Source organism: Microcaecilia unicolor, chromosome 11 (genome assembly GCF_901765095.1).
Source record: "Microcaecilia unicolor chromosome 11, aMicUni1.1, whole genome shotgun sequence".
NCBI classification, from domain to species: Eukaryota; Metazoa; Chordata; class Amphibia; order Gymnophiona; family Siphonopidae; genus Microcaecilia; species Microcaecilia unicolor.
In genome coordinates this window covers 185,321,633-185,341,292 of record NC_044041.1, presented here as the reverse complement: position 1 = coordinate 185,341,292, position 19,660 = coordinate 185,321,633, and the positions used below count along the sequence as shown (strand labels likewise).

Genomic DNA, 19,660 nt, shown 5'->3' with positions numbered 1-19,660 from the left:
TCAGAGACTGGACTGAATATTTCTGCTTCCTAGATAAATTCCAGGTCACAGCTATACAAAGAGTGTCCACAGATAGCAGTAGCTAAGGCAAATATTCAGATAACGGCTGCCATTTATCCAGATATCTACTACTACTAATTTCTATAGCACTACTAGATGTATGCAGCAGGGGCGTACCCAGACTTCAGTAGGAGGGGGGTCCAGAGCCTGAGGTGAGGGGGCACATTTTAGCCCCCCCCCCCGGTGCCGCTGACCCCCCTCCCCCACCATTGCCGACTCCCCCTTGCCGACCCGCCGCCACTTTTCACGACCTCCAGCCCTCTCGACCCCCCCTCCCGCCGCGAACCCTCCCCCGCTGTCGCCTACCTTCGGTTTTGCTGGCGGAGGACCCCAATCCCCGCCAGCCGACTCTTCATCCTGCAGTCAAAAAAGTCTTGATTCTGTTGCATGCTGACGTCCTGCACGTACAATGTGCAGGATAGCAGCATGCAACAGAATGAAGACTTTTTTGACTGCAGGACGAAGAGGACGTCGGTTGGCGGGGATTGGGGTCCCCCACCAGCAAAAGCGAAGGTAGGTGGCGGCGGGGGAGGGTTCACGGCGGGGTCAAGGTTCGCGGGGGGGGTCAAGAGGGTCGTCGGGAGGGGGGGTCCAGGACGAAATCGACGGGGGCCCAGGCCCCCTCAGGCCCCACGTAGCTACGCAGCACTGTATACATTATGTGCAGGTACTTTTTCTGTCCCTAGTGGGCTCACAATCTCAGTTTTTTCTACTTGAGGCAATGGAGAGTTAAGTGACTTGCCCAGGGTCACAAGGAGCTACAGTGGGAATTGAACCTGGGTCACCAGGATCAAAGCCCACTGCACTAACCATTAGGCTACTCCTCCATTAGAATACTGTTCCTCCTTGAATTTTTGTGACTGTGGACATACATAGGACATCTCAAATTCTTAAAAGGATAAAGTGATCATGAAAAGGTGAGAACCTGAAGCTTATTTTTTTCTTTTATACTTCCTGTTCTCTAAGCCCTTGTTTTTCTACATAATGATTAGTTGGTTAGGCAAAAAGACCAGAGGTCCTCAGGTCTAACTTTCTTGTGATTTCCCAGAAACTCTCTCAGATGCCTATTTACTTCATGTGTATTGGGGTAGCACCTATCTTTAACACATTAACACCTGTGCTATCACTTAATGCATGTTAACGGGTTTGTTTAAACGTTAACCTACAGATTTTTTCCATTAAATATGGACGGAGGACAATTTGCAAAATATTTTTGCATGGGACCCACCAAGAAAGAAAAGTCAGCAGGTTTCACCCTGAACTGGAACTATTGGTGTGGGAATTTAGACCCCCAATTGAGTCTGCTCCAAAGAGGGGGAGGGAAATCAGCCCCAGAGGACTGCTACCCAGAGCACCCCTTAGGAATCTGGACCTATAGCTTTTTGGGGGCAGCCTATTCATAGTTGCTGCACCAGGTCACAGGTCTGCACCATCTGCTTAACAGAGAGACACTGAGAAGCTGAAGGCAGCAACAGCCTTACTATAAGAGAAAAGAAGTCAGCTTTGATTTTTTTTTTTTTATCTCTGTCTCCATCTGCTGGCAGGGGGATATAACTCACTTGTCTAACTAGTCTGGCATTGATGATAAGGAATGGATATTACAAAATTGTACAGATGAATATGTGTGCATCGATTATGAATGCCAACAAGATCATGCATGTAATTTTGTACAGACCACATATAGGCATTCCCAGACATGTTGCCTGAGCAGAACTGAGGTGGCGTTGCGTGGTACATTAACACTTTATAACATATGTGCATATACACAGAGTACACACACACCTTACAGGGGGTGCAAATTTGTGGATGAGAATTTGTGTGCTCTTGGGGACAGTTTTGGGAGCCCATTTTATAAAGGCACATAGGCATCTATGTTTTCCTTTATGAAATAAACTCCCAGAGACAGGGACGAACACCTCAAAAGGCCTGCAATCATAAAATCACCCAGAGCAACTTAACACCCAGGGTAAATCTATTGCAGAAACAAAGAGACCCACAAAAAGAATATCCCTTGTAGCAACATATAATCTAGAGCTGGAAAAACACAGATAAATATCATAAAAGACCCATAGTAACTATTTATAGAGGATGAATTACTGAAACAGAAATTACCTGCTCCTTTCAATAAGTATCTATTCTGAAGCAAATACTAGTGAAATTAAGTCCCTGCAATGCTCCACTGCAAATTGTGCCACCATATATCAAAGGACCCACATGGGAAAGACAATCTACATTATGTAGTTTTCATGATACATTATATATATTTGGGGGAGAAGCTTTCCAAAGGGGAGAGTCCCACTTGTCCTTTTCCAAGTGTCAACCATCCTCCAATGCTGAGGTAGGTAGGGTGGAACCTCGAACATCCTCTTGCCCAGAGCCTGACAGCTGTGGTGCTTAGGACCTCTAACCTCTGCAGGGTGGGACTCTGGAGTCCCCCTCCCCCACTATAGACATCTGTGTACCAAGTTAAGAGGATAGGGTTCTTTGCAACCAGCTTGTGACCTCCAACATCAAATGCTGGCTTAAATGGGGCACAGGTCACAGGTCAGAAATTAAATGTCTCCCCCCCAAAGTTTGTGAATTCTCCTTGTCCAGTGGGTAGTGCTTCCATCTCAGGAATTGACCCCTCCCCCCTCTGGTTATACCATATAGAAGATATATAGCCATTTGACAAAATGGCTGCGGTTTCCCCGGCAGGAAATTTGAAGGAATCATGGAAGTAGCAGCCCCAGTGCAGATCATATGATCTTCATGGCCTGAAGAAACTGAAATTCCAGTGCAGCCTGCCCCACCCTATCTATCCCTATGACAAGTACGGACGATGGAGCCAACTGTGAGCTCTACAAACCCTACACCTCCTTCCCCTCTCCAACATGCCACACCTTCAGTTTTATTGACCCTCCCTGAGGCTTCTACAACTAATTAAAGCTGAATGTACCTCACCTTGAGATAAATCTGAAAGAAAAAAATATTACTGATGGCAGCCCCAAAGATGCCCCCTACTGTCTCTCTAGTTCAAATTCCCATGTCCTCTTTTTTTTGTTTTTTTTTGTTTGAGAGTGATAGCAAGAGATCCAGGAAGTGTAAAGAGATAGGGGTGGGGGAACAACAGAGGAGACATGGCATCAGCCCCTTATCACCGCCTAGCAATGCTTCCATGGGGCCCATAATGCCACCAAATCATCTGGGACCCGCAGGTCAGATTGTACCAGTTCCTATACTGGTGATGACATCACTGGAATTCAGTGCTCTCTGCCTCCTTCTGCTGGTTGGATGGCGCAATCCACTTGTCTGGACTGATCTAGAAGGATGATAAGGAATAATCAAGGTATTTTGAAACTAACAAGAAAGGACTGAGCAAAGATCTTGGTTACTACGTTATATAACCCATACAATTCTTTGATTATCCATCCATCTCAACCTCCCCTCTCCCATGTTTTCCTCTTCAGACTATTATTGAAATGCTTTTATGATTCACTTATATTGTCTAGTATTGCCATATTTTGCTGATTCTATCCCAATATGAAATTTAAATTCCTGGAAGCTAGTTAAAACATGTATTTAGTCCAATAAAAAAAGGATAACCTTACATTCTGCTTTGTTTTTCATTGACCTTTATTTCTGTACATTCAAGTGGACAAACACACTAGTTTATGTAATATTAGAATCAATGCGTTGAGATGCAGAATAATTATTTACATTCATCATTCTTTTCCCTACTAACCACTGTTTTTGGCTCCCACGTTTAAACTGATCACTTGCTTTATTCTCACTGCTACCCAGGACACTCATTTCTCATTAAAGGATTCTGTTTCTTTTGTCTCATTTTGCACACCCCATGGAAGTAAAATGCAATTGAATAAAGCAACACAGACCAAAAAGAATAATTTGATAATTTATTTGCAAAATATGGCAGTATTTAGCATAAAAGGGCAAAATAGAAAATGCTTTTTGCTTTCTATCAACCATCTACTACATACACAGAACTGGAGGGCTTTCTACTGATGACGCTAGGCAATTCAATCAGAGCTGCTGGAACCATACCCTGGGTACTTCCAATGGTTTGGAGAAGAATAACGTCTCATCTCATTTGATCTAAGAAAAGAGGAGCATGATAATATTGTATGAGCACGTAAGAGATCTTTTATTGCACACACGATACACAAGGATACATTATTTCTTCCATGGGGACAAGGTTCTGGAATGCGCTCGCTTTAGATCTGACTGAAGGAACTTTGAGGTTTCCAAGAAGAAACTGGACAGGGGTTGACCCGGTGGCAGTGTGTACACTGCCATCCTGAGAAGCTGGGTTTGATTCTTGGATCAGGTCTTCCTTTCCCCAGGCTGGCTGGGGATGCTGCAGTTGAGCGTTTATGGCCACTGAAAGGAGGAAGTTACCAGTTACCGCAAACAGTAATCAAACCTAACAGCTATGAAGCAGTCTTCCAGAAGGAACTTTGGTGCAAGGATTGACGTGGCAATGAATGGGCTAAGTGAAGTGGGAGATAAAAGTGAAGAAAAAAACCCAGGTCAATATTCAGTTTGAAATTTATACATATATTCATCAGTGCTATCTGATTAGACAGAACTGCTCAATATACACATATAACTTGGAACGTCCAAATTAGGCGATTCAAGTTATACTGCTTTTTGTGCACCTACCTAAAGGCTGACTATTTCTGCTTAGACATGTAAATTATGGGGGCAATATTCAGCTAGAAGCAGTGGGTGTTTCTTTAAATACTGGCTGCTGCTGGCTGAATTAGACCTGGATAGTCAGCCTGGCCTCTATTCATGTACCGGCACTGAATAACCAGGCAGTTGCTGGGCTGTTGGGAGCTACCCAGGCATAGAGGCCGACTGAAACCAGTGGTTTTGGTTTCAGCCAAAACTGAATCTGTGTCCAAAATTCGTGGCTCAGTTTTGGCCAGAACCAAAACTGAAAAGTTGTGCCTGCACTCCCGCCATGACCACCCCCACCCAGTGGAAGATGCGATCCCCTGTGCCCCCCTCCCTTGATTGAGAACAGATCTCTGTGGGCTGTCACTGCCACCTTTCAGCCCCACCCCGAGCATCTGTAGCCCTCCACAGGCCTACCTTAACAAGCTTTGGTGGTCTAGTGGCCTGTTCAGGGGCAGGAAAAGCCCACTCTTTCCTGCCCACAGCTCTGCCTGTTGCTGCCACTGCCATTGTTTTCAAATGGCTGCCAAGAATTCTTGCGGCAGCCTTGAAAAACTGCCGCAGGAAGTCCCAACAGCCATATTGAGATTGGCACCGGTACTGCCGGGATGTCCTGTGGCAGTCTTGTGAGGGAAGTCTCGGCAGCCATTTCAATGCAACGGTGGTGGTGCAACGGGTATAGCAACAGGCAGGAAAGAGTGGGGTTCTTTCCTGCCCCTGAAGAGGTCACTAGACCACCAAGCTTGTTAAGGTAGGCCTGGGAAAGGCCTACTGATGCTCGGGGGGACTTGTGAGCAGCAGGGGTGGACACAGTGCCACGGGTGGGGGCATTCGGGGGCGGGTGAGGTGGACTTTGGGTCAGTTTTGGTGCCAAATCCATAAATAAAGCTGAAATTTAGTCGGCCTCTATCTAGGTATCACCAATAATCAATGTCGGTATCCAGATAGCTAGTGGTTATTTTAGGACAGAGCCATTAGCACTATTGCTACCCACATAAATTCTTCTAAATACTGGGCCAAGAGACCTGCAAAGAGAGGTTTGTAATGCCATAACCCAAAGAAGGTTGATTCTGAGCAGGAAAAAAACCTCTGGAACTCCCTTCCACCCCACCCACCAAAAGAAAAATACTTATTTTTATTATTTTTGTTTACTAATTAAATGGGACAATTATAGCTGCTAAACCTATAAGTTACTGGTTTTCACTCTCAGTCCTTTAGGCAGGGGTGTGCTGGTAAATTTTTAACAACAGGCTCTTTCTCCGGACGTAGCCAGCTCTGCAGTTGGAAGGGCCGGGTGGGGGGGGGGGGGGGGGGAGCAACACTTGCCTCTCTCTCTTCCCTCCCATCATGCGGGCATGCTAGGCATACCTTTGCTGGCAGCCAATAAATGGACTGCCACCACTCCCAATGTCTTGCTCTGAGCAGCATGCTGGAACTTCTCTCACATGCTGGAGAAGTCCCAGCCTGCTGCTCAGAGCTGGAAACAAGGAGCGGGGAGCAGCAGCAGTCTATTTACTTGGCTGGCAGGGCTCAGCGTCCCCACCAGCAAAGTAAAAGAGAATTCAGCAGGGGGCCCAAGCCCACATTTGGGAGCCAGTTGTTAATGTAGCCATAGAGGGGCCCTACTTTAACAACCGTCTCCTAAAATTCTTAAAAACTTAACAACCGGCTCTTGCGAGCCTGTGAGCACACCACTGCCTTTAGGGCTTCCAAAGGTCAAGTTTTTAGGATATCACTAATGCATATGAATGAGAGAGATCTGCATACAATGGAGGTGGTATAGAACGCCAATGCTCAACGTTGATCCAAATTTTATAAGACAATAATGAATCATAATTCCATGGTATTGCAGATAACAACTAACATATCTTCATATCATATCAATCTGAAGTAGACCTCAGTGGTAACTCATTTCACATAGGAACTCAGTCCTATGGCTTACCCACATCGTCATCAGTCTTACTCCAAAGACTCTTATTCAAAGTCTAACTGTATTAAAATGAGGAAAATTTGTTTGACACATTTTTAGGAAATTCTTTTACAATTGTTTTACTTATCTTAACAGAGAGACCTGCGACCAACATGAATCATGTTTCGCCAGTTGGACTGCATCAGGGTATGGTCCTCTGTTTCTGAGAGCTGATGCTGTTTTGGAATCATGGAGGAAGGTTAATTCAGAATCAGAGGACTAGACCCTGATGCAGCCCAACTGGCGAAACATGACTCATATTGATTGTGGGTCTCTCTGTTAAGATAAGTAAAACATTCTAAAACAGTTTTCTAAAAAAAGTTTCAAAAACATTTCTACGTTTTCTAATTTTGAAACAATTAAAGACGTTGATTAAGAATCTTTGGAGTAAGGCTGGTGTAACATAGTAGATGACGGCAGAAAAAGACCCGCACGGTCCATCCAGTCTGCCCAACAAGACAAACATATGTGTAAACCTTACCTTGATTTGTAACACCTGCCTTATTCAGGGCACAGACCGTACAAGTCTGCGCAGCAGTACTTCCCGCCTCCCAACCACCAGTCCCGACTGGTGTAGGTAAGCCATAGGACTGAGTTCCTATGTGAAACAAGTTACCACTGAGGTCTACTTCAGATTGATATGATATGAAGTTATGTTAGTTTGTTATCTGCAATACCATGGAATTGTGATTCATTATTAAGTGTCTTATAAAATTTGGATCAGTGTTGAGCATTGAGTGAGAAAGCACCCGCTGTAAATTTATTGGGACCTTAATTTTTTGTTTACAATGGAGGGGGTAGGCATGCAATCTCCTTCATTTATACTCATTAAGGACACCCTGAAAACCTGACCTGTTGGCAGCCCTCAAGAACTGGAGTGAAAACTGAAGCTATTAGTATACAAGGTATACAAGTAGATAATATGAGGGTTACCATATGGCTCCAGAAAAAGAAGGACGGATCGAGCCAGCCGGGTTTTACTTCCATTGCTTTCAATGGAAGTAATTGAGCCAGCCGGAAGTAAAACCCGGCTGGCTCAATCCGTCCTCCTTTTTCTGGAGCCATATGGTAACTCAAACTAGATGTATCCACCAGGTGCTCTTATCTCAAAAACTGGACATGATGTTGACATCTCCAAGCAGCTAGCATAGATGGCATCCGGCACTCAAAATAGTTCAAAAGCAAACTAATATAGACTTATATAGGCAAGTCGCTAAACCTTCCATTGCCCTAGGTACAAAACTTAGATTGTGAGCCCAAGGTACCTGAATAAAATATGTAAAACTACTTTGGTTGTACCTCAGAAAGGTGGTATTTCAAATGCATGACACATATTACAGTGGTGTGCTGGAGCCGGCTCGCACCGGCTCGCAAGAGCCACTTGTTAAATTTACTGGCATCTTGCGAGCCAGTTGTTGGGCAGTGCGAGCCGGCTCGCCTCTGCTCCCCCGTTGCCCCGGTCATCCATCATCCATCTGCCCTCTGCTCCCACCCCGACAGACCTGGTTTCCTTCCTGCGCCGCTGCTTGCCTTTAAAAATGTTATTTTCCCTCGAGGCGCGCCGGTGTTGAAGCGAAGGCAGCAGGCTCAGCTGAGTTCCAGCCTTCCGTTCCGTTCTCTTCCCTTGCATCATGGCTCCGCCCTCTTCGGACGTATTTCCTGTTTGCGCGAGGGCGGAGCCATGATGCGAGGGAAGAGAACGGAACGGAAGGCTGGAACTCAGCTGAGCCTGCTGCCTTCGCTTCAACACCGGCGGCGCAGGAAGGAAACCAGGTCTGTCGGGGTGGGAGCAGAGGGCAGATGGATGATGGATGACCGGGGCAGCGGGGGGGGGGGGGGCTCGAAGAAGGCAGATGAAGGGGAGGAGGGCAGGGTGGAGACGAGGGTTGCTGGACATGGGTGGATCATGGAGGGGATGGCAGGGGGAGACGAGGGTTGCTGGACATGGGTGGGTGGATGGAGGGCAGGGGAGAGGAGGGTTGCTGGACATGGATGGGTGGATGGAGGGCAGGGGAGAGGAGGTTTGCTGGACATGGGTGGATGCAGTACAGGGGGGAGAGGAGGGTCGCTGGACATGGGTGGATGGAGGGCAGGGGAGAGGAGGGTTGCTGGACATGGGTGGATGGAGGGCAGGGGAGGGGAGGGTTGCTGGACATGGGTGGATGCAGTGCAGGGGGGAGAGGAGGGTCGCTGGACATGGGTGGATGGAGCATGGAGGGCAGGGGGGAGAGGAGGGTTGCTGGACATGGTGGATGGAGGGCAGGGGGAAGAGGAGGTTTGCTGGACATGGTCGATGGAGGGCAGGGGAGAGGAGAGGAGGGTTGCTGGACATGGGTGGATGCAGGGCATGGGGGAGAGGAGGGTCGCTGGACATGGGTGGATGGAGGGCAGGGGGAGGAGGGTTGCTGCTGGACATGGGTGCATGGAGGGCAGGGCAGGGGGAGAGGAGGGTCGCTGGACATAGGTGGATGCAGGGCATGGGGCAGAGGAGGGTTGCTGGACATGGATGCAGGAGAGGGAAGGGAGAGAGAAGAAATGCTGGATATGGATAGAGGGGAGGGAAGAATGAGGAATGAGATGAGAAGAGGGAAAAGGAAAAGAGGAGAATAACTGCACATGGATGGAGAAAATAGGCTGAAGCTGGATCCACTAGACAGTCAAGTCTGCTGAGGACCCAGCTTTTACTTACAGATGTAGGGCAAGAAATGAAGAAGAAAGGCGGAAAGTAAAGAAATAAATGGAAAGGAAGCCCTGGAAATGGAGTTAAGAGGACAGATAGCAGCAGAATCTGATACTGGGCCGGCATGATCAGAAAAACAAAGTCAACAGACAACAAAGGTAGAAAAAATCATTTTATTTTCATTATAGTGTTTGGAATATGTCCACTTTGAGAATCAGGTGCTCAACATTAAAAGTTTATTTTTATTTACTTATTTATGGCATTTTATCCCACATTAAACATGAATTAGATTGCCCCCCCCCCAGGCTCTCTCCCCGGCTATAACCAGCTCTGCAATTTGGGGGGGGCGCAGAGGTGGACGGGGAGGGGCGCAGAGGTGGACAGGGGGGGGGGGGGCGCAGATGTGGACCGGGGAGAGAGCCTGTTGTTAAACATTTACCAGCACACCACTGCATATATACATTTCCATTTACAGTGTTATGGATTTAGGGGGTATTTCTGTATACCGATCTACCTTCTAGAAATGCGCTAATAACTGCAAGGACCTACCTCAATCTACATTATCCCAACTGCAGGAATGTTAAATACAAGACCCTTTTTGCTTTGTCCTTCCCCTACATCAGTCCAAAATTCTGGAATGTTCTGCCGAGACAACTAAAAGAACTAGTCGACCACCAGCTGTTCAAAAAGTCTTTAAAAACATTCTTATTCGCCAAAGCTTATTCCACTGGCAACTCCTATGTTTAACCTCTCTCCCTTCCTGACTGTACATGGTTATCTGCCGATTGCTTTGCCCCTGTCTTTCACCCCGTGTTTTCCACTGTTCCATTCCCTGCCTGTCTCAATCTGAAACTGAGTCATTTTTGCATTGTATTTTTAACTCTTGCGCCTGCTCCTGTGGGAAAATGTGGGGTACAAATGCACCAAAATAAATAAATAAATAGATTGTCTAAAGTTGAGTGTTGGGATGATGTGTGCCAAGTGTGAATTCTATAATGGCAGTTGTCCACATAATTGCCGTTAAAAAACACTAACCTAAGTCCAAATTTATGTGCCTAACTTTAGGTGCGAACACGTATTACAGCTCAATGGCTGGCGTAAATGTTCGCACCTAACTTTAGGAAGTTAGGCGTGTAAATGTTAGCATTCTATATCCTGCACATGCAACTGCCTGACGTGCCCTCGACCCGCCAGGTCCACATCCCCTCGAAGTTGAGTTCTCTGGAATTTGAGTGCCCAACTTATAAAATACTGACCAAGGCGGATACATGTGTAACTGCTAATTGGTGCCAATTAAGGCTACTTATAGCCTTATTGTTGCTCATTAACATCAATTATCAACTCGTTATTAAGCTATACGTGCAACTGACCTTATTCCTATACCTTGTGTGTACAAATGTGGGCACGCAACGTTCTATAATGAGGAAGATATTGTCAAAAATCTGATGAAGGTCAGGCTGTAAGCTCAAAATGTCAAATTTATAGGTAAGTTTAGTCATTATTACACTTGCTTTAGGAAACTTTGGAGTGTCTGCTTTTATTTATTCCATGAGAAGACGTGAACAGCGGAATCATCAGTAAGAGATTGCTTTACTTTCAAATCAGTGGCTTAGCTATGTGGGGCCAAGGGGCCTGGGCCCCCCCAATTTGCTCTGGGCCCCAGGTTTGGCTGGCGGGGGTCTCCAACCCCCGCCTGCTGAAGCCTTCATCCAGCGCTTGTCTCTGGTGCTGCCGCATTGCCTGCCCTGCTCTCTCTTCCCCTCACATCCGGCACACTCCTTTTAGAAGAATTGAGAGTTTCACTATTACCGGATATGAGGGGAAGAGAGACCAGGGCAGTTAATGCAGTGGTGGTGAGGCACCGGAGACCAGCACTGGATGAAGGCTTCAGCTGGCGGGAGTTGGGGACCCCCCGCAAGCCAAGGTATTTGTGGTGGCGGTGCTTCAGCTGGTGGATGTTGGGTACTCCCTCCAGCCAAGATGTACAGCAGCGGCAGTGGGTGGGAAGTGGCAGGGCGGCAGACCAAAATATGCCCACCCCACCTTGGGATCTGGCCCCCTCCTCACCTCGAAGTCTGGCTACGCCCCTGTTCCAAATGAAACAGCGTTATGGGCACTGCTGTATTTCATAGAGCCCAAAATAAAGAGTGGTAAAGTGGTGTGATGCTCATGCAAAAACATAATCAAAGCAACTTCTACTAATGTCTTCTTTCAACAGTGAAAAAATGGAAGGAAAAAAGCCTCAAAAACATGACCACCACTAACCCCCTAATTCAATAAACTTGGGTGCACAATTTTACACTGAGGACCAAATTCTATAAATGGTGCCTTAAGCTGTGCACACTAGTTTGGCTGCATGGCTGAATTGCATGCACAACTTAAATAACACGCCAATCAGCTCTGATAATTGGCACTCAACTCCCAACTAGCGGCACTAATTGGCAATAGTTACTAATGTAAGAATAAGGCCACCTAAAGCAAGCAACTGCCAGCTTAACAAATGCATGTATGAGGCAGAATTTGATGAAGAAGAATCCCAAAAATAGTAACCTCCTTTTCAGACGTGGAGGGGCATAATCGAATGAAAACGTCTATCTCCATGGGCGTTTATCTCCGAGAACGGGTCCGTGAAGAGGCGGACCGAACCGTATTTTCGAAAAAAATAGACGTCCATGTTTTATTCAACAATGTGTGAGCTGGGCGTTTTTGTTTTTCAGCGATAATGGAAAATGAAAGCGCCCAGCTCAAAAACGAATAAATCCAAGGCATTTGTTCGTGGGAGGGGCCAGGATTTGTAGTGCACTGGTCCCCCTCACATGCCAGGACACCAACCGGGCACCCTAGGGGGCACTTTTACAAAACCAAAAAAAAAGGTAAAAGAGCTCCCAGGTGCATAGCACCCTTCCCTTGGGTGTTGAGCCCCCCAAATCCCCCTCAAAACCCACCGCCCACAAGTCTACACCATTACTATAGCCCTAAGGGTGAAGGGGGGCACCTACATGTGGGTACAGTGGGTTTGGGGGCGGTGTGGAGGGCTCCCATTTACCAGCACAAGTGTAACAGGTGGGGGGGATGGGCCTGGGTCTACCTGCCTGACGTCCACTGCACCCCCTAATAACTGCTCCAGTGACCTGCATACTGCTGCCAGGGAGGTGGGTATGACATTTGAGGGTGAACATAAAAAGTTGTGAAACGGCATATTTTTGTGGTGGGAGGGGGTTTGTGACCACTGGGGCAGTCAGGGGAGGTCATCCCCGACTCCCTCCAGTGGTCATCTGGTCATTTAGGGCACTTTTTGGGGCCCTATTCGTGGAAAAACAGGGTCCAGGAAAAGTGCCCTAAATTTTCGCTAAAAACGCATATTTTTTTTCCATTATCGGCGAAAGGCGCCTATCTCTGATCGGCCGATAACCACGCCCCAGTTCCGCCTTCACCACGCCTTTGACACGCCCCCATCAACTTTGTCCGCATCCGCGACGGAGTGCAGTTGAAAACGTCCAAATTCGGCTTTCGATTATACCGCTTTATTCGTTTTTGTGAGATAAACGTCTATCTCCCGATTTGGGTCGCAATATAGGCGTTTTTCTTTTTCAATTATAAGCTGGATAGTATAATAGCTGCATCATAGGAATTCTATACTAACTCCCATCTCTGCTCTTTCAACTTGGCTGCGCTGTTGGCTTGGAACAGATTTCCTGAGTCAGTACGTCATGCTCCCTCTCTAGCCATGTTCAAATTCAGGGTACAAACTCACCATTTTGAGGATTTAAAAAAAAAAAAAAAAAAAAGATATATATTATTCCTACTATTCCTTATCATTTCTAAAAGTGCTACCAGGCGTATGCGGTATTGTACAGAAACACAAAACAGACACAATCTCTTGTCCATAGAGCTTACAGTCCAGCCAAGGAAAACATATGAAGCAAGTGATTCCTGGAGAATGTATGATAGAAAAATGGTCATACCCACTTCTCCATAAGCCAAGCTGCTCCTATCTATGCCCTTCACTTCAACTGCCAACTCCCAACTCCATGATGACCGTATTGCTAAATTATTAGGGTGGGGGAAGGGTACCGGGCACCCTAGGTGACCTTCAGCCTCAAGACCGGTCTTAGCAATTGCGGGGTCCTGTGCAGACCAGTTCAGTAGGGCCCCCTGCCCCCCCCAACCTGTGACCCCTGCCTGCACCCACCACCATAAGTCATAATTTATCAGAGTTTAAAAGGAGGTTTAGAGCTCTCGGAACCCCACCTCACCCATACCTTGATGTGCATCCACCACGTTTCAGTAGGGAGTGGCAGACAGTGGCAGCGATTTTCATATCCTGTCAGCTACCGAGCCCAGAGCCTCCTCGCTGCTGCGTTCCACCCTTGCGGAAGCAGGAAATGACATCAAAAGTGGGCAGGATGCAGCAGCGAGGAGGCTCTGGGCTCGGCAGCTGATGGGATATGAAAATCGCTGCCGCTGCCCGATGCTCTCTCCTGAAATGTGGATGCACATTAAGGTTCGGAGCAGGGAGGTGTTCCGAGACTGGAGGACAGGCGTGCCAGAGATGCGGGGCCCCCTACGAGCGTGAGGCCCTGTGCAACCTCCCCTGTCGCCCTTGCCTAAGATCGGACAGGGGCGACAGCCTTACCCGTCCCCCCACACACTCAATTTAATTTTAGGCCTCTAGTTTGCCATGCAAAAGACATCATGGGGTCGATATTCAGCTGGTGGTGCTCAGTGATTTGTTGACTGCTGCTGGCATTATACCTGGAAATTCAATGCTGGGGCATGTCCGGGCTTTGGCATTGAATTTCGGAGTTGGCTAAAGCACAGTCGGTTAAGTGTGACACTCTGCACTTAACCAGCTATAGGGCACTATACAAAGATATGACTGATTTTTATGTGGTTACCTTGACCGGTTATGTGCGGAATATTGGCACTTAACCAGCCAAGCGATGACTCTGCCCCTGGAAAGCCCCCAAAATAGCCAGTTTTGAGATAGGTGCTAACAGGACATTTTCATCAACACTAACTGGTTAAGTGGTGCTGAAAGTGACCGGTTAGGCCCCAGACAAGCGATTCAATCAGCCAAGAGCCATTTCTGGCTGGATAAATCACTTTGAATATCAAACCACAGGCAAATTAAACATTAAACTTTGTGGTGTGTGTTCATGTGTATCAGGGGCGTCGCTGCTATGGGGCCATGGGGGTCAGGGCTCCCGTAGATTTGGTCCTGGACCCCCCTACCACTGAAGGTCAGATACACATGCAAATAATGAGGGCAATTTCCAAATCAAACCACAACAACAGAAGGCGGTCCAAGACTCATGGGTATGCAACAGCAACGAAAGAAGTAGTGAGGCAGCAAAGAAAAGGCAGGATTCGATGAATGCACAAGGAGCTTTAATTCATTCATACAATCCAAAGCAAAAATGACACGTATAGAGGTGATTCGACACAGCCGTGTTTCGGCATATGTGCCTGCATCAGGAGTACTTCTTTACAATCAGCTTAGACTAATTTCACATATATACTACTTTGAAGGGGTGAACAAACATGTGGATAAAGGTGCGCCGGTCGATATTGTGTATCTGGAATTTTAAAAGGCATTTGATAAAGTAACTCATGAAAGACTCCAGAGGAAATTGGAAAGTCATGGGATAGGAGGTAGTGTTCTATCGTGGATTAAAAACTGGTTAAAGAAAACAGAAAGTAGGGTTAAATGGTCAGTATTCCCAATGGAGAAGGGTAGATAGTGGGGTTCTCCAGGCGTCTGTGCTGGGACCACTGCTTTTAAACATATTTATAATGATCTAGTGCAACTAGTGAGGTAATTAAATTTGCTGATGACACAAAGTTATTCAAAGTTGTTAAATCACAAGAGGATTGTAGTGGAGAAGACTGGAGAAGGGGAATTCCCGCTGGGAGAAGAAGTTTCCCTCTCACCACCATCAGTGTTGATACCTCCTTGTCCGGCGTCGATAGCTGAGCTAGGGGCGAACCATCAAACCGCCGGTAGTGCGGCGAGAGGATTGCCAAGTGAGGGACTAACTTCTGCAAAAAAACGCCGTGCTCCGAGACACAGCCTCGTGAGAAATTATCTGAAGTTAACCTGGAGAAGATATGGATGATGTTGACTAAAATGGACACAACATTACAAAAACATCAGGTGAAGTATCAACTTTTAATCTTAAATTCGAGGAATTGAAGTTAACAGTTGATTCGGTAAAACAAGATTTGGTCTCTAAAGTTAGAAATCTGCAACAAGAAGTTGAATCATTGCAAACATTTAGAGACACTGTAGTTAAAGATAATACAGACATGCGTCGAAAGATTGAACATTTGGAAAATTTTAATTGACGTTTGAATTTGCGCTTCTTAAACTTTCCTAAGCTTCCTGGAGGTACTGCAATGGAACTGTTTAGAAGATTCTTGAATGAAAACTTGAAGTTTCCTTTAGAAGCAATTCCTCCTATAAATAAGTTATATTCCACCTTATAATTGAAAGAGAAAAACGCCTAGATTTCGACCCAAATCGGGAGATAGACGTTTATCTCACAAAAACGAATAAATCGGTATAATGGAAAGCCGATTTTGGACGTTTTCAACTGCACTCCATCGCGGAAGCGTACAAAGTTGATGGGAGCATGTTGGAGGCGTGGCGAAGGTGGAACTGGGGCGTGGTTATTGGCCGAGAGATGGGCGCCTTTCGCCGATAATGGAAAAAAAGTATGCGTTTGTAACTAGAATTTAGGGCACTTTTCATGGACCCTGTTTTTTCACGAATAAGGCCCCAAAAAGTGCCCTAAATTACCAGATTACCACCAGAGGGAATCGGGGATGACCTCCCCTGACTCCCCCAGTGGTCACTAACCCCCTCCCACCACAAAACATGATGTTTCACAACTTTTATTTTCACCCTCAAATGTCATACCCACCTCCCTGGCAGCAGTATGCAGGTCCCTGGAGCAGTTGTTAGGGGGTGCAGGGACTTCAGGCAGGTGGACCCAGGCCCATCCCCCCCTACCTGTTACAATTGCGCTGCTTAAGTTTAGTCGTCCAACCCCCCTCAAAACCCACTGTACCCACATGTAGGTGCCCCCCTTCACCCCTTAGGGCTATAATAATGGTGTAGACTTGTGGGCAGTGGGTTTTGAGGGGGATTTGGGGGGCTCAACACACAAGGGAAGGGTGCTATGCACCTGGGAGCTCTTTTAACCTTTTTTTTTTGTTTTGTAAAAAGTGCCCCTTAGGGTGCCCGGTTGGTGTCCTGGCATGTGAGGGGGACCAGTGCACTACGAATCCTGGCCCCTCCCACGAACAAATGCCTTGTATTTATTCGTTTTTGAGCTGGGCGCTTTCATTTTCCATTATCACTGAAAAACAAAAACGCCCAGCTCACAAATTGTCGAATAAAACATGGACGTCTATTTTTTCGAAATACGGTTCGGTCCGCCCCTTCACGGACCCGTTCTCGGAGATAAACGCCCATGGAGATAGACGTTTTCGTTCAATTATGCCCCTCATTATATACCAAGTATTGGAAAGGAAGAAGGAGGGATAGGAGCAACAGCAAAAGCAAACCTAGATTTGACCAATATTTCAGATCTATTAGAACAATCTTTAGACGAAACAGCTGAAAGGTCTACACTTATTGTTTCTTTTGTATTCGAACAGGACCTTAATGCAGTCATGAGACTTTATTTCAAACATGCTAAAACCCTCTTTGGAGGTCAGAAAGTGTGGAAATTCCCTGATGTTACAAAACAAATCCAACAAAAAAAGGAAATTATTCTTAGCCATGAGGAAAAGAACTGTGGAGATAGGGGGTTCCTTCTTTTTAGCGTATCCATGTAAATGCATAGTACAATTGGGTGAAACAAAATATATATTTTATTCACCGGAACAGCTTAAATCTTTTCTGGATTTGAAACAACTGTAAAATAGCATCACTTAAAGTTAATCGAGGAATCGCCGCATTACTATTAATTGTTTTTCCTATGTAACCTTCTCTATTCATTATGCCCCCCCCCCTTTATTGGGGTCTAAGGAAGCAAAAAAAATGAGCTTAAGTAAATGAATATGTTTTTTTTGATATTGCCTTAATGACTGAGATGATAATTTTTTTTCAATCTTAATCAAAATTAAGCTGAATGTAAACAATTTTTCGTTATTGTGATATATGCTGTATTGCTTTGACAAGGTTACTCTTGTTAAATATTTTGAAAGGATAATAATAAAAAACAAAAATCACAAGAGGATTGTGAAAAATTACAAGAGGACCTTACAAGACTGGGAAACTGGGCATCCAAATGGCAGATGATGTTTAATGTGAGCAAGTGCAAAGTGATGAATGTGGGAAAGAGGAACCCAAACTATAGCTACATGATGCAAAGTTCTCCATTAGGAGTCACCGATCAGGAAAAAGGATCTAGGCATTATCGTTGATGATATGTTGAAACCCTCTGCTCAGTGTGCGGCGGTGGCTAAGAAAGCAAATAGAATGTTAGGTATTACTAGGAAAGGAATAGAAAACAAAAATGAGAATGGTATAATGCTTGTATATCGCTCCATGATGTGACCGCACCTCGAGTACTGTGTACAATTCTGGTCACCACATCTCAACAAAGATATAGTGGAATTAGAAAAGTTACAGAGAAGGGCGACATAAATGATAAAGGGGATGGGATGACTTCCCTATGAGGAAAGACTAAAGAGGCTAGGGCTGTTCAGCTTGGAGATGAGATAGCTGAGTGGAGGAGTGGCCCTAGTGGTTAGGGTGGTGGACTTTGGTCCTGAGGAACTGAGTTTGATTCCCACTTCAGGCACAGGCAGCTCCTTGTGACTCTGGGCAAGTCACTTAACCCTCCATTGCCCCATGTAAGCCGCATTGAGCCTGCCATGAGTGGGAAAGCACAGGGTACAAATGTAACAAAAATAAAATAGATACTATTGGAGATTCTACATGGAATGTTGCTACTATTGGAGATTCTACATGGAATGTTGCTACTATTGGAGATTCTATATGGAATGTTGCTATTCCACTAGCAACATTCCATGTAGAAGGCTGCGCAGGCTTCTGTTTCTGTGAGTCTGACGTCCTGCACGTACGTGCATGACGTCAGACTCACAGAAGCAGAAGCCTGCGCGGCCACATTGGTGATCTGCAAGGCCGACCTCTACATGGAATGTTGCTAGTGGAATAGCAACATTCCATGTAGAATCTCAAATAGTAGCAACAGTGGAGGAGTGGCCTAGTGGTTAGGGTGGTGGACTTTGGTCCTGGGGAACTGAGTTCGATTCCCGGCACAGGCAGCTCCTTGTGACTCTGGGCAAGTCACTTAACCCTCCATTGCCCCGTGTAAGCCGCATTGAGCCTGCCATGAGTGGGAAAGCGCGGGGTACAAATGAAATAAAAATAAAAAAATACCTGAGGGGAGATTTGATACAGGTCTATAAAATAATGAGTGGACTGGAACAGGTAGACGTGAATCGCTTGTTTACTCTTTCCAAAAATACTAGGACTAGGGGACATGCAATGAAGCCACAAAGTAGTAATTTTAAAACAAATCAAAGAAAATATTTCTTAACTCAGCATGTAATTAAATTCTGGAATTCATTGCCAGAGAATGTAGTAAAAGCAGTTAGCTTAGCGGGGTTCAAAAGAAAAGTCCATAAGCCATTATTAACATGGCCTTGGGGAAAATCCACTGCTTATTTCTAGGATAAGCACCATAAAATATATTCTACTGTTTTGGGATCTTGCCAGGTACCTGTGACCTGGGTTGGCCACTGTTGGAAACTGGATACTGGGCTTGATGGACCTTCAGTCTGTTCCAGTATGGCAAACGCTTACGTCCTTATGTTCTTATATCTGTGTCAGATAAAACAGAAACCACGTCAGCTGCTGAAGTTGCGGGATAGCGGAACAGTTGGATAGCGTAGAGACTGATGTGGTTTCTGTTTTATCTACACAACGGCTGTTGTCACCTCTGTACACGTCCCTTTTGATTTGGATTGTACAAATTAATTCAGGAAGTATTTTTTCATTGAGAGGGTGGTGGATACACAGAATGCCCTCCTGCGGGAGGTGGTGGAGATGAAAACGGTAACGGAATTCAAAAATGTGGGGGATAAACAAAAAGGAATCCTGTTCAGAAGGAAGGGATCCACAGATGCTTAGCGGAGATTGGGTGGCAACACCAGTACTTGGGAAGCAAAGCTAGTGCTGGGCAGACTTCTACAGTCTGGGCCCTGAGAATGGCAAGGACAAATCAAGGTCA

At 45.9% G+C, this 19,660-nt stretch overlaps 1 long non-coding RNA gene across 3 annotated transcripts in view; it reads right to left on the bottom strand.

The window, feature by feature from the left end:
* Nucleotides 1-3,942: 3,942 nt before the first annotated feature.
* The window catches only part of LOC115480437, a 43,281-nt gene continuing 27,563 nt past the window's right edge, over nucleotides 3,943-19,660 (bottom strand). The window contains exon 3 of one of the 3 annotated variants that reach the window (XR_003943822.1): nucleotides 3,943-4,549. This is a non-coding gene — a long non-coding RNA (uncharacterized LOC115480437). The remainder of the gene's footprint in view (nucleotides 4,550-19,660) is intronic. The other 2 variants (XR_003943824.1, XR_003943823.1) reach the window with 2 other exon arrangements.